The sequence below is a fragment of the Natator depressus genome, chromosome 11, assembly GCF_965152275.1.
Source record: "Natator depressus isolate rNatDep1 chromosome 11, rNatDep2.hap1, whole genome shotgun sequence".
In the NCBI taxonomy this organism is placed as follows: Eukaryota; Metazoa; Chordata; order Testudines; family Cheloniidae; genus Natator; species Natator depressus.
This window is the reverse complement of record NC_134244.1, coordinates 18,012,760-18,029,804: the sequence shown is the minus strand read 5'-3', so window position 1 is coordinate 18,029,804 and position 17,045 is coordinate 18,012,760. Positions and strand designations below refer to the sequence as shown.

The 17,045-nt window shown below is 42.5% G+C and overlaps 1 protein-coding gene across 2 annotated transcripts in view; it reads right to left on the bottom strand.

Annotated features, from left to right (window-relative positions):
* The window catches only part of MGAT5 (alpha-1,6-mannosylglycoprotein 6-beta-N-acetylglucosaminyltransferase), a 229,209-nt gene that overhangs the window by 50,870 nt on the left and 161,294 nt on the right, over positions 1-17,045 (bottom strand). The gene's annotated exons all lie outside the window — the stretch shown is intronic.

Sequence of the window (17,045 nt, the reverse complement as noted above, 5' to 3'; positions counted from 1 at the left end):
AAACACACTGCATAAAGGAAACTTCATCAAAATTAGTGCACCAAGCTTAATGTATAATTAACTACCCCACTACAAGTACATTAGAAAGTACAGATTGTTAAATAAATCAGGATCTGCAATTTGAAAGTCAATTCATTATCACTGCGCTTTCATTCACTTCTTGGTGGTTCCTTACAGCATCTTGTTATCCACAAACATATTTCATCCAAAATCATTTAACTAGATGCTACCAGGTTTTTTGTCTTGTGTTTTGGTTCTCTCCAAAATAAAGTGAAGTAAAAGCAGATTCCAGAGTGCTGGCTGGGAATACAAAATTGACTTGTTCAGTTCTCAGCACAGGTTTTGATCAGAGTGGGTCAGTCCCTCCTTTTTTGTTGCTCATAGTGCAAACTAAGCTTACAGCATTAAATGTCACATCAAAAAGCAGCAAATGATTTCTCCTCATACCCAAAATGGGAAGTTCTACTAGCTTTTAGTCATTTCATTCGACAGCTACAATAAACTTGCCATTTGAGAAAGACACTTTTGTTGATCATTGAACACAGAACTGTTATTACTTTATGCCAATTATTTCCACCTACTTTGAAAAGCCTCATGATAAAGCCTTTCACATCAAAGGAATGGAATGACAACCATCTTTCCCTAAGGCAGTGTCAACAGGAAGATATAGCCTGAAGGGTTGAAGTCTTAAACTGGGTAAATTAAAATTTCAGAAGTATAAATGCTGCTGTAATAATAAATGGAAGCATGACACAAGGAAAACTGAAGTCTCCTTTTACTCTGCTTGAAGCTAGTACAGTATAGGCATCAACTGAAAGTTGCTTTAATTTCAATTTGGCAGCCTAGATTATGACAGTTTTTCATGATTTTAAATTATTCAAGTCACCTTCACACAATATTAGTCTCATTCACCACTGAACCATGAAAACAACATATGTGCACAACTACAGGCCAACTGTGTTAGAGAACAATCAATCAGAGCCCTTGTTTGCCTGGTGGTCCTTGTAGTTCAGATTGTAAAACATATGGAGAATAGTTTGTGGTCCCAGGCTTAGTTTCCCTTACTAAAAATGAGAACATGTGAAAGTTGTATCAACTTTTATCAGTGCAATTTAAAAAAACAAGGACTGCTATTGTAGGTCTTGGCACATGTCCTGAATGTACCCCTTTCATCTTTCAGAAGTCCTAATACCTGGATTTTTATCCGTCCTATGCCAGATCCAAGGTAGCTGGAAGCCCGATGTCTGCCTTAAGTTAATTATAACCTTACAGCAAGATTATGCCACACTCTAAAGTTGTTCTAACCAGAGAATCTGCTGTTTTAAGAAAGGTTTCAGAGTAGAAGCCATGTTAGTCTGTATTCGCAAAAAGAAAAGGAGTGCTTGTGGCACCTTAGAGACTAACCAATTTATTTGAGCATAAGCTTTTGTGAGCCAGAGCTCACTTCATCGGATGCATAAAGTGGAAAATACAGTGAGGACATTTATATACACACAGACCATGCAAAAATGGATGTTTACCATATACATTGTAAGGAGAGTGATCACAATTTGTGACTTTGTCCTCACCCATAACTATTTCACATTTGGAGACAATGTATATCTTCAAATCAGCGGCACTGCTATGGGTACTCACATGGCCCCACAGTATGCCAACATTTTTATGGCTGACTTAGAACAACGCTACTACAGGACAGGCCCAACAAAGAAAATAACAGAACCTCTCCAACGCATTATCAAGGATCTATGCCAACTGTGCCCACATATCTATTCAGGGGACACCATCATAGGGCCTAATTACATCAGCCACACTATTAGAGGCTCGTTCACCTGCACATCTACCAATGTGATATATGGCATCATGTGCCAGCAATGCCCCTCTGCCATGTACATTGGTCAAACTGGACAGTCTCTACGTAAAAGAATAAATGGACACAAATCAGATGTCAAGAATTATAACATTCATAAACCAGTCGGAGAACACTTCAATCTCTCTGGTCACTCGATTTCTGAGCTCAAAGTGACTATTCTTCAACAAAAAAACTTTGAAAACAGACTCCAATGAGAGACTGCTGAATTGGAATTAATTTGCAACTTGGATACAATTAACTTAGGCTTGAATAGAGACTGGGAGTGGTTGAGTCATTATACAAAGTAAAACTATTTCCCCTTGTTTATTCCCCCCCACCCCCCCCACTGTTCCTCAGCCATTCTTGTTAACTCCTGGAAATGTGCTGGAAATGGCCCACCTTGATTATCACTTCAAAAGGTTTTCTCTCCCCCCACCCTACTCTCCTGCTGGTAATAGCTCATCTTAAGTGATCACTCTCCTTACAATGTATATGGTAAACATCCATTTTTGCATGGTCTGTGTGTATATAAATCTCCTCACTGTATTTTCCACTTTATGCATCCGATGAAGTGAGCTGTAGCTCACGAAAGCTTATGCTCAAATAAATTGGTTAGTCTCTAAGGTGCCACAAGTGCTCCTTTTGTTTTAAGAAAGAACCACTAATTTTCAAAACAGAAGAGAAGCTAGGAATGCAAAACAAGAGCACAAATGATACACTTTGGTGCATGAAAACTCTCGTTTCTCCACAGTGATTTGTGAGGGAGAGCTGTATAGCAGAACCCTGTTTATCCGACCCTCCATTATCCGGCTGTCCGTCTTAACTGGACGAACCAGCACACACAGGCCCAGAAAAGGGTGATTTCTCCTGGGGCCACTAGATGGCATTATAGCATTGCAACTCACATTTTCTGGTTTATGCAGATTTGTGATTATCCGATCTGGCCTCAGACCCAATTAGATCGGATAAATGGGTTTCTGCTGTACTGTTTTGATCTATACAAATTAAATTGTTTACCTTATGAAATTAATAAACACCATGTGTGTTCCCAGAGGAGACAGGGTCTTGGGTTGGTGAGGGTATTGATAATGGGATGAAGAGTTTTTCATCTTTATATTGTCAGTTCAAATCCAGCCCAAGCTGGAAGTGAATGAAGTCATTACTATGATGATGAGAAGGAGATTCAGAAGTCTGTGTTAAATGAGCTAGTAACCTCATGGTCATAGGTGGCAGGTAAGCAGGTGTCCCCATCACAAAAACTATGTCAAATGCCACAACTGTTTGCAGTCTCAGCTGAGGTGCCAATGACTGAATGGGCAAGCGTCTGAGCTAAAAGAATTCGGGGACATTAGAAGGGCAATCCAGGGAAACGTGCCAATGCCTGTGCATTTTCTATTCTAGGAAATGGAGATTTCCATCTCCAGAGCTACTGGTCTGGCGCATTTCACAAAAAATACTTTTTTTAAATGCGTCATCATGTAGGTTAGCTTACTGCTCGCCCTTCAAAGTCTGTATAATTATTTGGCTGGCACAAACACTGCCTTCTTCATAACCATTCCTTGTTGATTTTATCATGAAAAAGCATTTTTTGTTTTTCTATGCAAGTTAAAAGAAGGTTAACTATAGTTGTATTCCCAACCCTGCCATAAAGAAAAAAATACTAGTCCAAAACACTTCAGTAAAACTACAGTAAGGTAATTTGCTACAATGTAGGAGTAGTAAAATTCTTCTAAGGTACTGACAGGAATTATTACTGGAGATGAGTGGGCTATTTATAAAGGTGTCCCAGCATCCATTGCTATGTAATGTTGAGAATCTAGTAGCTATGCTGAAGCATACACCAAGATAACCATTATCACTTAACATCCAAGTTCAGCAAAAGAAAAATTTAAAACACATGGGAATAACATGGTGGATGAGGAGGCAGGGCAACCAGCTCCCCCTAGTCTATTTTAGATTTCTGTCACATGGACTGAATTTGGTAGTCATGTTTTAATCTGTTTCCATATCTGTTAGTATAGTAGCTCAGGTGCACAGTCAGATTAAAAAATGTATATGGTCCTGTAAGTTAATAATATCATACACACAAATTCACATCCACAATGATCTTATAATATAAATAAGAAACAGACTTGGGAATTGCTGGTGTAGAAGTGCTAGCTGAACTCATATAAGGAAATCAAATGACACGGAAAGTATCAAGACACAAGAGTTAAGGTCAGATGACAGAGCCCCTAATGAAATCAAGAGATGAGAGAAGGGAAAACAAAAAGCCCTTTAAAAGAGATGCTGAGGGAGTGGTCAGACTCCTGGGGGAAGTCTGCGCCACTGCGCATGCACAGAATTTACATCACCTGCAGATTTCTTTGCTTCCCTGCAAAAAAAAAATGACTTTCTGACGGGGAAGCAAAGGGAAGCCACAAGAGCGGTCAAGCGACCCTCCCCAGCAGTATGTTTTGGGTGCCCAGGGCAGCCGACAGAGAGGTAAAGCACTGTGGGGCAGGAGGTGGGACTGGGGAAGATCCGGCAGGTGGCTCCTACCCTGCGGTCAGCTGCTAGTCCCGGCTGAGCTGGGGAGGATGGGACTTCCGCTTTCCTTGCACAGCATTTAGGGCCATGTCAGACCCACCGCCAGATTTCTCTGCCAGCTGTAGGAAGCTCTGCAAACTATCCCCACCCCTGTGCTTCCTGTACCCATCGCTCCTCAGCTGCAGGGCGAGGGATCCCTGTATGGGGAGCTGCTCCCCCATCCGCCCAACCCTTATTCATCCAGACCCCCTGTCATAAATATAAAGGGAAGGGTAAACACCTTTAAAATCCCTCCTGGCCAGAGGAAAAACCCTTTCACCTGTAAAGGGTTAAGAAGCTAGGATAACCTCGCTGGCACCTGACCAAAATGACCAATGAGGAGACAAGATACTTTCAAAGCTGGAAGGGGGGGGAGAAACAAAGGTTCTCTCTGTCTGTGTGATGCTTTTGCCAGGAACAGAAAAGGAATGGAGTCTTAGAACTTAGTAAGTAATCTAGCTAGATATGCGTTAGATACTGTTTTGTTTAAATGGCTGATAAAATAAGCTGTGCTCAATGGAATGTATATTCCTGTTTTTGTGTCTTTTTGTAACTTAAGATTTTGCCTAGAGGGATTCTCTATGTTTTGAATCTGATTACCCTGTAAGGTATTTACCATCCTGATTTTACAGAGGTGATTCTTTTATTTTTTTTTCTTCAATTAAAATTCTTTTAAGAACCTGATTGCTTTTTCATTGTTCTTAAGGTCCAAGGGTTTGGGTCTGTGTTCACCTATGCAAATTGGTGAGGATTTTTATCAAGCCTTCCCCAGGAAAGGGGGTGTAGGGTTTGGGGAGGATTTTTGGGGGGAAAGACATTTCCAAGCAGTCTCTTTCCGGGTTATATATCTGTTAGACGCTTGGTGGTGGCAGCAATAAAGTCGAAGGGAAAAAGGAAAGTAGTTTGTACCTTGGGGAAGTTTTAACCTAAGCTGGTAAAATAAGCTTAGGGGGTTTTCATGCAGGTCCCCACATCTGTACCCTAGAGTTCAGAGTGGGGAAGGAACCTTGACACCCCCTCATACCCACACCCTCCTGCCAAGCCTCACCCCACTGAGTCCCACTCCCCCAGCATCTGGACCCCCCCGCCACTGAGCCCCCCACACTTCCCTTCTGAGCTCTATCCCCCCACACCCAGCCCAAAACCACCTTCACCTGGACCCCCTGCAGAGTCCCATTACTGTTGCACCCAGAACCCTCCAAGAAGCCCATATTATAGATTTCCTCCGCACCCGGATCCCCCACTGAGTCGCCTGCACCCAGATTGCCCCACACAGAACCCTCTCAATGCACACTTGGATCCCCCCATACTAAACCCCTCCACACTTGGATCCTGCCTTGCTGAGCCTGCCTGCCCACACCTGGAGCACCTGGCACTGAGGGGCAGGACCCTGGGGTGTTTCTGGGGCAGGCCCAGTCCTTGCGCTGTGTCAGGGTTGTGTGCAGCCTCACCGCTGAGTCTGTGCACTGGGGGGTGGGGAGGCGGGGAGCTGCACAGTGATCTCCCACCTCTGTGCAGCCTGTGTCCTGTGCTCCCCAATGCCATGCTGGAGCCTGCACATTTATTTGACAAACAAAACTTGCAGAATTTTAAAATATTGTGTGCAGAATTTTTAACTTTTTGGCACAGAATGCCCTCAGGAGTAAAAGTAAGAGAACCAAGAGTGCATAATGTCAGGGAAATCAAGTTTAGAGAGAAAACAGAGGAGGAGATAGATCAGCCCTTTCAAAGAATGAGAACAGAAAAGCCTTTTTAATTTAGCTAAGAGAAGGTCGGAAGTGACCTTAGGTAAGGACTGTTTGTGAAGGCAGGAGAGAGTGAGTGTAAACCAGATTCGATGGGAACAAGGAGAGAGATGGAGGAGAGGAAGTCAAGGCAATTAGAGCATGCGCTAGGATTTGAGAGACAAGGGGAAGAAGGGAGGTAGGACATTAATTGAAAATCATTCAGCTGCACGGCTTAGTTAAAATAGGAGAAGAGAGGGAAATCAATCAGAGCAGAAAGGGCTACATATAAAGGTGAGGGAGACAAATAGATGGAACAAAAGGATGACAGGAGGCAAGCAGCATTACGGGGGGATAGAAATGGAAAGCTTAAGGGCAAAGTGTTAAAGAGTAGACTTCAGAGTCATAACAGCAGAGATGAGAAGAGGGTAGAAATGGAGCAAGAGAAGAGATGGTGTCATAAATATAAAGGGAAGGGTAAACCCCTTTAAAATCCCTCCTGGCCAGAGGAAATCTCCTCTCACCTGTAAAGGGTTAAGAAGCTAAAGGTAACCTCGCTGGCACCTGACCAAAATGACCAATGAGGAGACAAGATACTTTCAAAAGCTGGGACGAGGGAGAGAAACAAAGGGTATGTGTGTCTGTCTATATTTTGTCTTTGCCGGGGATAGACCAGGAATGAAGCCTGAGAACTTTTAGTAAGTAATCTAGCTAGGTACGTGTTAGATTATGATTTCTTTAAATGGCTGAGAAAAGAATTGTGCTGAATAGAATAACTATTTCTGTCTGTGTATCTTTTTTGTAACTTAAGGTTTTTGCCTAGAGGGGTTCTCTATGTTTTGAATCTAATTACCCTGTAAGGTATCTACCATCCTGATTTTACAGGGGGGATTTTTTTTTTATTTCTATTTACTTCTATTTCTATTAAAAGTCTTTTTGTAAGAAAACTGAATGCTTTTTCATTGTTCTCAGATCCAAGGGTTTGGGTCTGTGGTCACCTATGCAAATTGGTGAGGCTTTTTATCCAACATTTCCCTGGAAAGGGGGGGTGCAAGTGTTGGGAGGATTGTTCATTGTTCTTAAGATCCAAGGGTCTGGGTCTGTAGTCACCTAGGCAAATTGGTGAGGCTTTTTACCAAACCTTGTCCAGGAAGTGGGGTGCAAGGTTTTGGGAAGTATTTTGGGGGGAAAGACGTGTCCAAACAGCTCTTCCCCAGTAACCAGTATTTGTTTGGTGGTGGTAGCGGCCAATCCAAGGACAAAAGGGTGGAATATTTTGTACCTTGGGGAAGTTTTGACCTAAGCTGGTAAAGATAAGCTTAGGAGGTTTTTCATGCAGGTCCCCACATCTGTACCCTAGAGTTCAGAGTGGGGGAGGAACCTTGACAGATGGGTTGAATGCCAGTGGGGTCTTGGCCTAGACACGATGGTAGACAGATGATAAAGAGTAGGTGCTGGAAAAAAGGATTAAGAGAATTGAAGGTAAAGAGGAGCTAAAAGGGGCTGACAGCATAAGAACTGGTCAGAGAGGAGAAGTAAAGCTCTTAAAAAGAAAGAGGGCAGAATTGAAAGATAAAAGAGTTAAAGTTGAGCGAGTTAGTAGGAGCACAGTGAAAGAGTGGGGTGGAGGAAGTGAGTGCAGGGGAAGAGATAGTTGGGATGTGCGGTGCTTGTGCAAGTTAAATCCTGTTAGCTAATAGTCTTGCTCAATATTATAGGACAGCATTAATTCACTGTACTGGTGCACAGTCCTGTGGAAAGAAAAGGGAGAAATAAGCAGAAAGTTTGATAGTTCAGCCATGCTAATGCTAAATTTAAAAAAAAAAAGAATTTTTTTAGGGAAGACTAATTTAATAAAAATAAACATTTTTTATAAAAACATCTCCAACTATTCATTTATAATTTGATGTCTGCAAGATGATTTACAAATGTACAGCCATATGTATGGCTTTTGTTTACTTGCTTTGCTAGTCTGTTTCTCTCTCTCTATATTCAATGTAAGCAAGTAGGCCTGTCTGGGGAAGTGTGACAGAATTAAAATGGCTGCCTCCCTCAAGACAAGCCATAGTTGCATAGGAAGACAGGATTTGAGCTGCTTTCTGATAGTACTGACATAAATTTCAATTGATTAATTAGGCAATAGCTCTTCTGCAATTTTGGAGGGAAAGTGGATGATAAGCAAGGATGTCATCTGCATGTGTAGGGAGTTGAAAGGAGATTTTCTCCCTACATCTTCTGGCTTCAAAAACTGATAAGTACAATGAAAGTAATCTATAAATACAATGTGTAAGAACAATGTAAAAGGAGGGGAATGGCAATCCTGACATAATAAGACCCATGGTCAACAGCAATCTCTAGTAACCATGGAAGTGCTAGCTTGGAAGGCTGACCTTTACTAAAAAAAATTTGGACTTTTCTTCCAATCAGTACCCACAGAGAACCCATGGGGCGGGGGGGAGGGGACACCTTTACATACTATTTAAGGGAGGGATACTGTTCAGTGAGACTACTACTAGCTCAGTTTTTTGAAATATACTAAAAAGGAAATTAAATATGTAATAATCCCAAATCTTCCACAAAAAATTATATGGACAATAACAATTTATAAAGAATACTCATCTTGTTAAAAGGCACTGGGTGTTCATAACTGGCTGTAATTATGTTGCTTCTGAATACTTAAAAGTATTTTTTATGCGAATTGTGGTTGATATTACATTGTAATTTTCCTGGAGTGATTTCCTCAAAGATTCATAGAAATGTAGGGCTGGAAGGAGTCCCACGAAGTTAAATCCAGCCTCCTGCGATGAGGCAGGACAAAGTAAAACTAGACCATCCCTGACAGATGTTTGCCGAACCTGTTCTTAAAAACCTTCAATGATGGTGATTCCACATCCTCCCTTGGAAGCCTATTCCAGAGATTAGCTACCCCTTAGAGTTGGAAAGTTTTTCCTAATACCTAACCTAAATCTTCCTTGCTACAGATTAAGCCCATTACTTCTTGTCCTATATTCTATGGACCGTGGAGAACAATTGATCATTTTCCTCTTTATAAGAGCCCTTAACATATTTGAAGAACTGAAAAAATACGTATGCATAAAAATCCAAGTAACTGAGCAACAACCTTGTTTATTAGATCTGACTACACTTGACAGGCTGTTCTGTTGACTCGCACAACTAATCAGGTCAGGAAGTATAGATGATTATTAGATCCAACTATTCTTGAGAGACTGTATTATGCTTCCGGTTCTGATAATCAGATCAGGAACTGTAATCGCAAAAGCCTAAGCCAGAACAGACTCAAAACTAATGGATTTCTGTTCTGCTGAAATGTGTTCTGGGGAAAAACCTTCATTATGCAAAAGGAGAAGGAAAAAAAAAAAAAAAAAGAAAATGAATGAAATCTTTCTTCAGTCATGAACCAAACAGAAAAATCACCAAAGTATGTACCATTACAGTCAACAAGAATTACTTTTATAAGTGAGGATTTCAGGAGGATTAGATTTGGATGAACAAATTTGGAGGGATCACAACCACAAACGTATTGCTGACTAATATCCACATGGTTCTCAATACGTCAGCTAATGAACAGAGACTTTGCCCTTCCCACGCCCCAAGGATCCTGTTATAGACAACTAAAGTGGATAGTTGGCAAGTGGGCAACAGGGTGTTTATCAATCTGTTTAAGTATCTTTTCTTCTGCAGTGCTGCCCTCTTAAATGAGCTTAACATAGCACAGCTATTCTCATGGGAAGCATGATCAGAAACGCTATTAAATCATTTAGTACGTTTGGACATCATAGCTTCCTAGGCCAGTTTGGATTAATTCTCATTTCCTCAAAACTTCTCTCTCCAGGGATCATCAGTGGACGTTTCAGGTGAAAAGGGGAGTCAATCAATCATCCATTCCAAAGGCAAAAACTCAAAAAATAAACAACAAAATGTTTTTTAAGTACATCAGAAGCAGGAAGCCTGCTAAACAACCAGTGGGGCCCCTGGACAACCGAGATACAAAAGGAGCACTTAAAGACGATAAAGTCATCGCGGAGAAACTAAATGAATTCTTTGCTTCAGTCTTCACGGCTGAGGATGTTAGGGAAATTCCCAAACCTGAGCCACCTTTGTAGGTGACAAATCTGAGGAACTGTCACAGATTGAAGTGTCACTAGAGGTGGTTTTGGAATTAATTGAGAAACTTAACTGTAACAAGTCACCAGGACCAGATGGCATTCACCCAAGAGTTCTGAAAGAACTCAAATGTGAAACTGCGGAACTTATAACTATGGATTGTAACCTGTCCTTTAAATCAGCTACTGAACCCAGTGACTGGAAGATAGCTAATGTAACACCAATATTTAAGAAGGTAAGTCTAACGTCTGTAACTGCCAGGCAAATTAGTTGAAACAATAGTAAAGAATAAAATTGTCAGACACATAAAAGAACACAAATTTTTGCGCAAAAGTCAACATGGTTTCTGTAAAGGGAGATCATGTCTTATTAATCTATTAGAGTTCTTTGAGGGGGTCAACAAACATGGACAAGGGGATCCAGTGGACATAGTGTACCTAGTTTTCCAGAAAGCCTTTGACAAGGCCCCTCACCAAAGGCTCTTATGTAAATTAAGTTGTCATGGGATAAGAGGGAAGATCCTTTCATAGATTGAGAACTGGTTAAAAGACAGGGAACAAAAGGTAGGAATAAACGGTAAATGTTCAGAATGGAGAGGGGTAACTAGTGGTGTTCCTCAAGGGTCAGTCCTAGGACCAATACTATTCAACTTATTCATAAATGATCTGGAGAAAGGGGTAAACAGTGAGGTGACAAAGTTTGCAGATGATACTAAACTGCTCAAGATAGTTAAGACCAAAGCAGACTGTGAAGAACTTCAAAAAGATCTCACAAAACTAAGTGACTGGGCAACAAAATGGCAAATGAAATTTAATGTGGATAAATGTAAAGTAATGCACATTGGAAAAAATAACCCCAACTATACATACAATACGATGGGGGCTAATTTAGCTACAATCAATCAGGAGAAAGATCTTGGAGTAATCGTGGATAGTTCTCTGAAGACGTCCACGCAGTGTGCAGCGACAGTCAAAAAAGCAAATGGGATGTCAGGAATCATTAAAAAAGGGATAGAGAATAAGACGGAGAATATCTTATTGACCTTATATAAATCATGGTATGCCCACATCTTGAATACTGCGTACAGATGTGGTCCCCTCATCTCAAAAAAGATATACTGGCATTAGAAAAGGTTCAGAAAAGGGCAACTAAAATGATTAGGGGTTTGGAACGGGTCCCATATGCGGAGAGATTAAAGAGGCTAGGACTTTTCAGCTTGGAAAAGAGGAGACTAAGGGGGGATATGATAGAGGTATATAAAATCATGAGTTGTGTGGAAAAAGTGAATAAGGAAAATTTATTTACTTGTTCCCATAATATAAGAACTAGGGGCCACCAAATGAAATTAATGGGTAGCAGGTTTAAAACAAATAAAAGGAAGTTCTTCTTCACTCAGCGCACAGTCAACCTGTGGAACTCCTTGCCTGAGGAGGTTGTGAAGGCTAGGACTATAACAGGGTTTAAAAGAGAACTGGATAAATTCATGGAGGTTATGTCCATTAATGGCTATTAGCCAGGACGGGTAAGGAGTGGTGTCCCTAGCCTCTGTTTGTCAGAGGGTCTAGATGGATGGCAGGAGAGAGATCACTTGATCATTACCTGTTAGGTTCACTCTCTCTGGGGCACCTGGCATTGGCCACTGTCGGTAGACAGGATACTGGGCTGGATGGACCTTTGGTCTGACCCAGTATGGCCATTCTTATGCTCTTAAAAGGGTTCGTGTTTAAATGAAGCAAGAGTTCAGCTCCTCATTTGCTTATTTTGTCATCAATTTTAACTCAGAGGCTTCCCCTTTTTCATGTCAGTTGTGATACAACTGAGAATTTACTCTCAGCAACTGTCTTATTCCTGTATTCTGAAAGACCTTGGTGTACTGTACTAGTATAAATGGAGCAGTAGTTTATGGTAACCACATTTCATCTTTACTCTAAAGGAACAGTGTTTTTAGGTGCAGGGCTGTAGCATCTCAAATTTTAAGGCACAAACTTATTAGCAAGTTTCAAAACTCTTTGCCTGTAATACAATTTCCAGTAGGGATACTGAACCCAGGAAATCAGAATCCAGACAACAGCCAGCTTCATTGAGTTAGATGAAATCCTTCCTCCACATCCCTTACTGCAAGACAGTCTCCCAATTTTGAGAAGTGGCAGCAAACTGATGCCAAAGTAGCACTTTTTGTTTATGGACTCCTCCTGTTCCTTCTATTTGCAATATTGCCCTACCCTCAGTCACCCAGGGGACCATTACATTTTATTCTGGAATCCTCCCTTGCTATACCTCCAGATACCAGTGTAACAATTGTTTCTGTTATATACCAAGAAGCTCACAAAAAACTACACCAAAAGTTTGAAACCTCATAATAGAACAAGAGTCCAATAAGTAGTCTTATCTGGACAGGACAGATTGATAATTTGCCTCTCAGAGGCCCAAAGCAGCAAAGAACAGATCTTCCTTCTAATAGCATCAATTACACACCCTGAGAGAGCAGTGAGGGATGACCTGTTACTTTTGGAGAATTCCTGACCTGCTGAGACCAGCATCCAATCAGCTGAGGGATGTTGCAACAAATACCACTGTGACACTACGCCCCATATTCTTCATAGAAATATTGTTATAATAGGATTATGGCATATCTAAGATGTATTTTATGCAAGATGGGTCATGTGAGATATTAGAAAGGTTATGATATACTGAATATTGTCAGATTTGTATGCATGTATCATTTTTGTATCTGAAGTTAGGAATATTGTCTATGCACCTATTACAAATGTGTTTATACCTGGGGAACTCCCACTAGCCAGAATGCAATCAGTCTAGATTGCTGGCTGAAAAGGGCCATTAGGAAAAACAACAGGTCTTTGAAGATGGTAATCTCCCACTTTCCTGGAAAGCCTTCCTGTGGACGCGCCAAATAGACTTTGAGTTATGGCTGCAGGGTCATGTGATGAAGTCACCTGATACTGGACTCAGTGATAAAATTAGTACTTTTCCACTGACTGGGGGTGGAAATCACACTTGAAGACAAAGGATTCCCGCTATATTTAAAACCTATTTAATGCAGGGGATGACATAATGAGTGTTCGTTCTTCACTGAATCCCCGCCCAGGATGACTGCTGTAAACATCTAAGAAACAAAGACAAAGAGGAGAGAAGGACTGAGCCCAGGCTGGAAGGGTGTCTAGCCTGTGAATGACATATCTGAAGTTTTAAGCTGCAGGCCAGTGCAGCTGACCTTCAAGAATCTCTGTAGTCTGCCTAAAACAACATTTCAGATGAGAATTTGCTACTTGTAGCCAGGTTCTTTACTATTTTAAACTTAGATTGCATGTTTGTTTTATTTACTAAGTAATCTGCTTTGATCTGTTTGCTAGCCCTTAGAATCACTTAAAATCTATCTTTTGTAGTTAATAAACTTGTTTTTGTTTTCTCTAAAACCAGTTTGTGGAATTAATAACGGGGCGGGGGGGGGAGAAGCTGTTCATACCTTCCTCCACATTGAGGGCGGGGCGAATTTCAACAAGCTTACATTGTATAATTCTCTGTGCGGTGCAAGACTATACAATTTTGGGGTTACACTCTAGAGGGGATCTGCACTTGAGTAGCTGGGCAATTCCTCGGCTGAGTTTCCCCCATGCAGAGCTGATCTCAGCATGTGTGTGAAACTGTAACCATATCCCTACCTGTGCGTGTGCTGGTAAAGTGCACTCTGAAGCCTGAGTGAGGGCTTGGCTGGAAGAGCATCGTGTTTATAGTAAAAATAAGTAGTTTATTTAACAAAGAACAGAGATCTGAGGAGAGGCAAGTAGAATTAAGGGAAACAAATCATTACATCTAAAACAGAATCATAACATGCTGTCTAGAGCCTAAACTTAACTAACTAGGCATTGTTATGTCACATAGAGCAAAAGCCCACCCAAAATCTTTCCTGCATATTATAGTCAGGCTTGGCTATGATCTTCTGTTCATGAGACAAGTCATGCTGTCTTTTTGCCTCCTCCGTGTACAGATCCCCTGTAACTCTGTGCAATCCTAGATATATCCAAACAGTCTTAATCTTTATGCATAAGCAGGATACTCCCTGCTGATTGTTCTTCCTTGTGGCCTCCCTCTCCTGTTGACCTTGCAATTTCAGCATCTGGCTCCATGCAGATGGGCTTACCTTGTGAGACACACAATCCACACTAGACCAGAGAGAGAGAGCAGCATCTCCTATCCCCTGCCTGAACAGAAGCTGCCCAAGGCCAATCACATCTTGATGATATGCTTTTAATTTCAAGGTTTTAAGATAATAATTTCCAATATAAACATATAACTTCTTAAATATTACCCATACATACATTTGCAATGACTAAGATGACTGCTATGTTACTGATTGTTGGTAAAGACTTCATATCCCATCTTTTAGCGCACTATTATGTAGACATCAGACCCAGGAGATTCCTGTAAACCCCTATTCACGTCTTAAGCCCTTCTGCCAGTTGGTATTAAGGGGTTCCTGGGTCACAGGCACAAAGAGCTTTTGGTACCAACCAAGACAGTGGTGCCAGCGCAGTTGGTTTTGACAAAGCCTGCAGTGCCCGAAGGGAGGATGAGCCCCAGTAAGTGTTTGCCTTGGGGCATCTGCTCTTGGGCCTGACACTGAGGCTGGGGCAGCAAGATGAGTCTCAGGTCTCTTTATAGAGGATGCAAAGATGAGGACTTTGAAACTCCCAGGTGTCCTAAGATGGCCTGATAAAAGCCGACGGAAGCCAAGTGCCCCAGCAGTATTAACTGTCCGCCCTTCCTCAACAAAGGAGCGAAGGTCCATCCGATTGTTCACCAAAATGCTACATCAGCCTCTGGAACAGGCATGGAACACGCACACCTGTCTCTGGAAAGACAGTGAAGTAGTTTGGACCCCCTATGGAGTTTGGCACCTGACATAGCCTGGAGGATAACAAAAGGCAAGTGGTCCCAACTACTCTAACAATACTATAAATAATTAACTAAACTAACAATGAGATGATAACCTAACTAGCTGTGAACATGAGAGATAGTTTGTTTCACTCTCAGCAGCAGTAGCAGCAAAGGAATTAAGGTGATTAGGGTGTGTGTATTCCTTTATGTAGCTGGAACCAATGACATCACCTTAACATGAACGGGCCTCTGGTAGTTATACTGTTCCTCAGTTTGCTGCTAGAGCAGGGGTGGGCAAACTTTTTTGGCCTGAGGGCCACATCCAGCTATGGAAATTGTATGGCGGGCCATGAATGCTCATGAAATTGGGGGTTGGGGTGTGGGGATAGGTGTGTGAAGGCTCCAGCTTGGGTGAGGATGCTGGGGTGGGGCTGGGGGTGAGGGGTTGAAGGTGCAGGGTGCTCCGGGCTGGGACCAAGGGGTTCGGAAGGTGGGAGGGGGATCAGGACTGGGGCAGAGGGTTGGGGCATGGATGGGGGTCAGGCTCTGAGTGCCACTTACCTCCAGGAGCTCCCAGAAGCAGCAGCATGTCCCCCCTCCGGCTCCTACACAGAGGTGCGGCCAGGCGGCTCTGTTCCCTGCCCTGTCCGCAGGCACTGCCCCTGCAGCTCCCATTGGCCATGGTTCCTGGCCAATAGGAGCTGCAGGTGTTGCGCTTGGGGCAGAGCCCCTTGGCTGCCTCTGTGCATAGGAGCCAGAGGTGGGATATGCCACTTCTTCCGGGAGCCACTCAAAGCCATGGCATGCGCAGAGCGGGGCAAGCCCCTGACCCCCCTCCCTGGCTGGAGCGCCAGAGCGGTGCAAGCCCTGGACCCTGCTCCCCAGCAGGAGTTTGAGGGCCGGATTAAAATGTCTGAAGGGCTGGATGCTGCCCCCGAGCCATAGTTTGCCCACCCCTGTGCTAGAGGCACTAGGCCCCATACATGTTAATGTGTGATGGCTGCCACTGTGACAACACACCAGGGATTGGCCTGGGACCTCCAGAGATAAAAGCACGAGCTGTTACAGCGCCAGCTAAAGAGACAAGACTCTGGATCTGAAGGCTGTGACAATACATATCCTTTGTGGATCGAGCACAAAGGAAGACTTTTCACACCCACACCCACAGGTTATGTACTTCCTCTACTCATAGGAAGCTCATCCTGAGTCTCTGAGGCCAACAGCAGTTTGAATCTCAGACAAGCTTCCACTTACATGATGGCTGAGAGCCTGGCCAACATAGCGGGAATTGAACGGGAACATCTAAACCTCAAAGCATGAGCTACTACATCGTTAACTAAAGAGCCAAAGGTCTGGAGCTAGCAGCTGTAGCGGACTCATATCTTCTGCAGATCGCCACACTCTGGGACCTGTCACATTCTCAGCAGCGGGTTACAAATGCACAGAGGCAACTGCTTCCTTTTGTGAAGCAGAACTAGCTGTCAACGACAAGCTAAACATTGATGCTCCCTTATCCAGATACGATAGCTGTACAACCATCAAGGTCAATGAAGCAAAAAGCTGATTTTTTTGCAAGGGAGTATCAGAAGCGATATTTCCAGAGCTTTAAAGTGAGAGCCTGAACAGGTTCCACATAACCTTATGATCAGAACATTGCACAGGCTGCTCTCAAATACAAGAAAAACTTTCTGCAGCAGGCAGGAGAATAAATCACTGAAAGAGAGTTGCTTATGACACAGTCCAGGTTTACAAAAGCCCCTGCATCACTTCAAATCCCCGCAATAGCTCTTTAATAGTTACTGTATCTCCCTCAATTGAGTCTGATAACACTAGACCGACTAATTTTGTTACCAGTAAATAAAACAAAACAAGCATCCTATTCA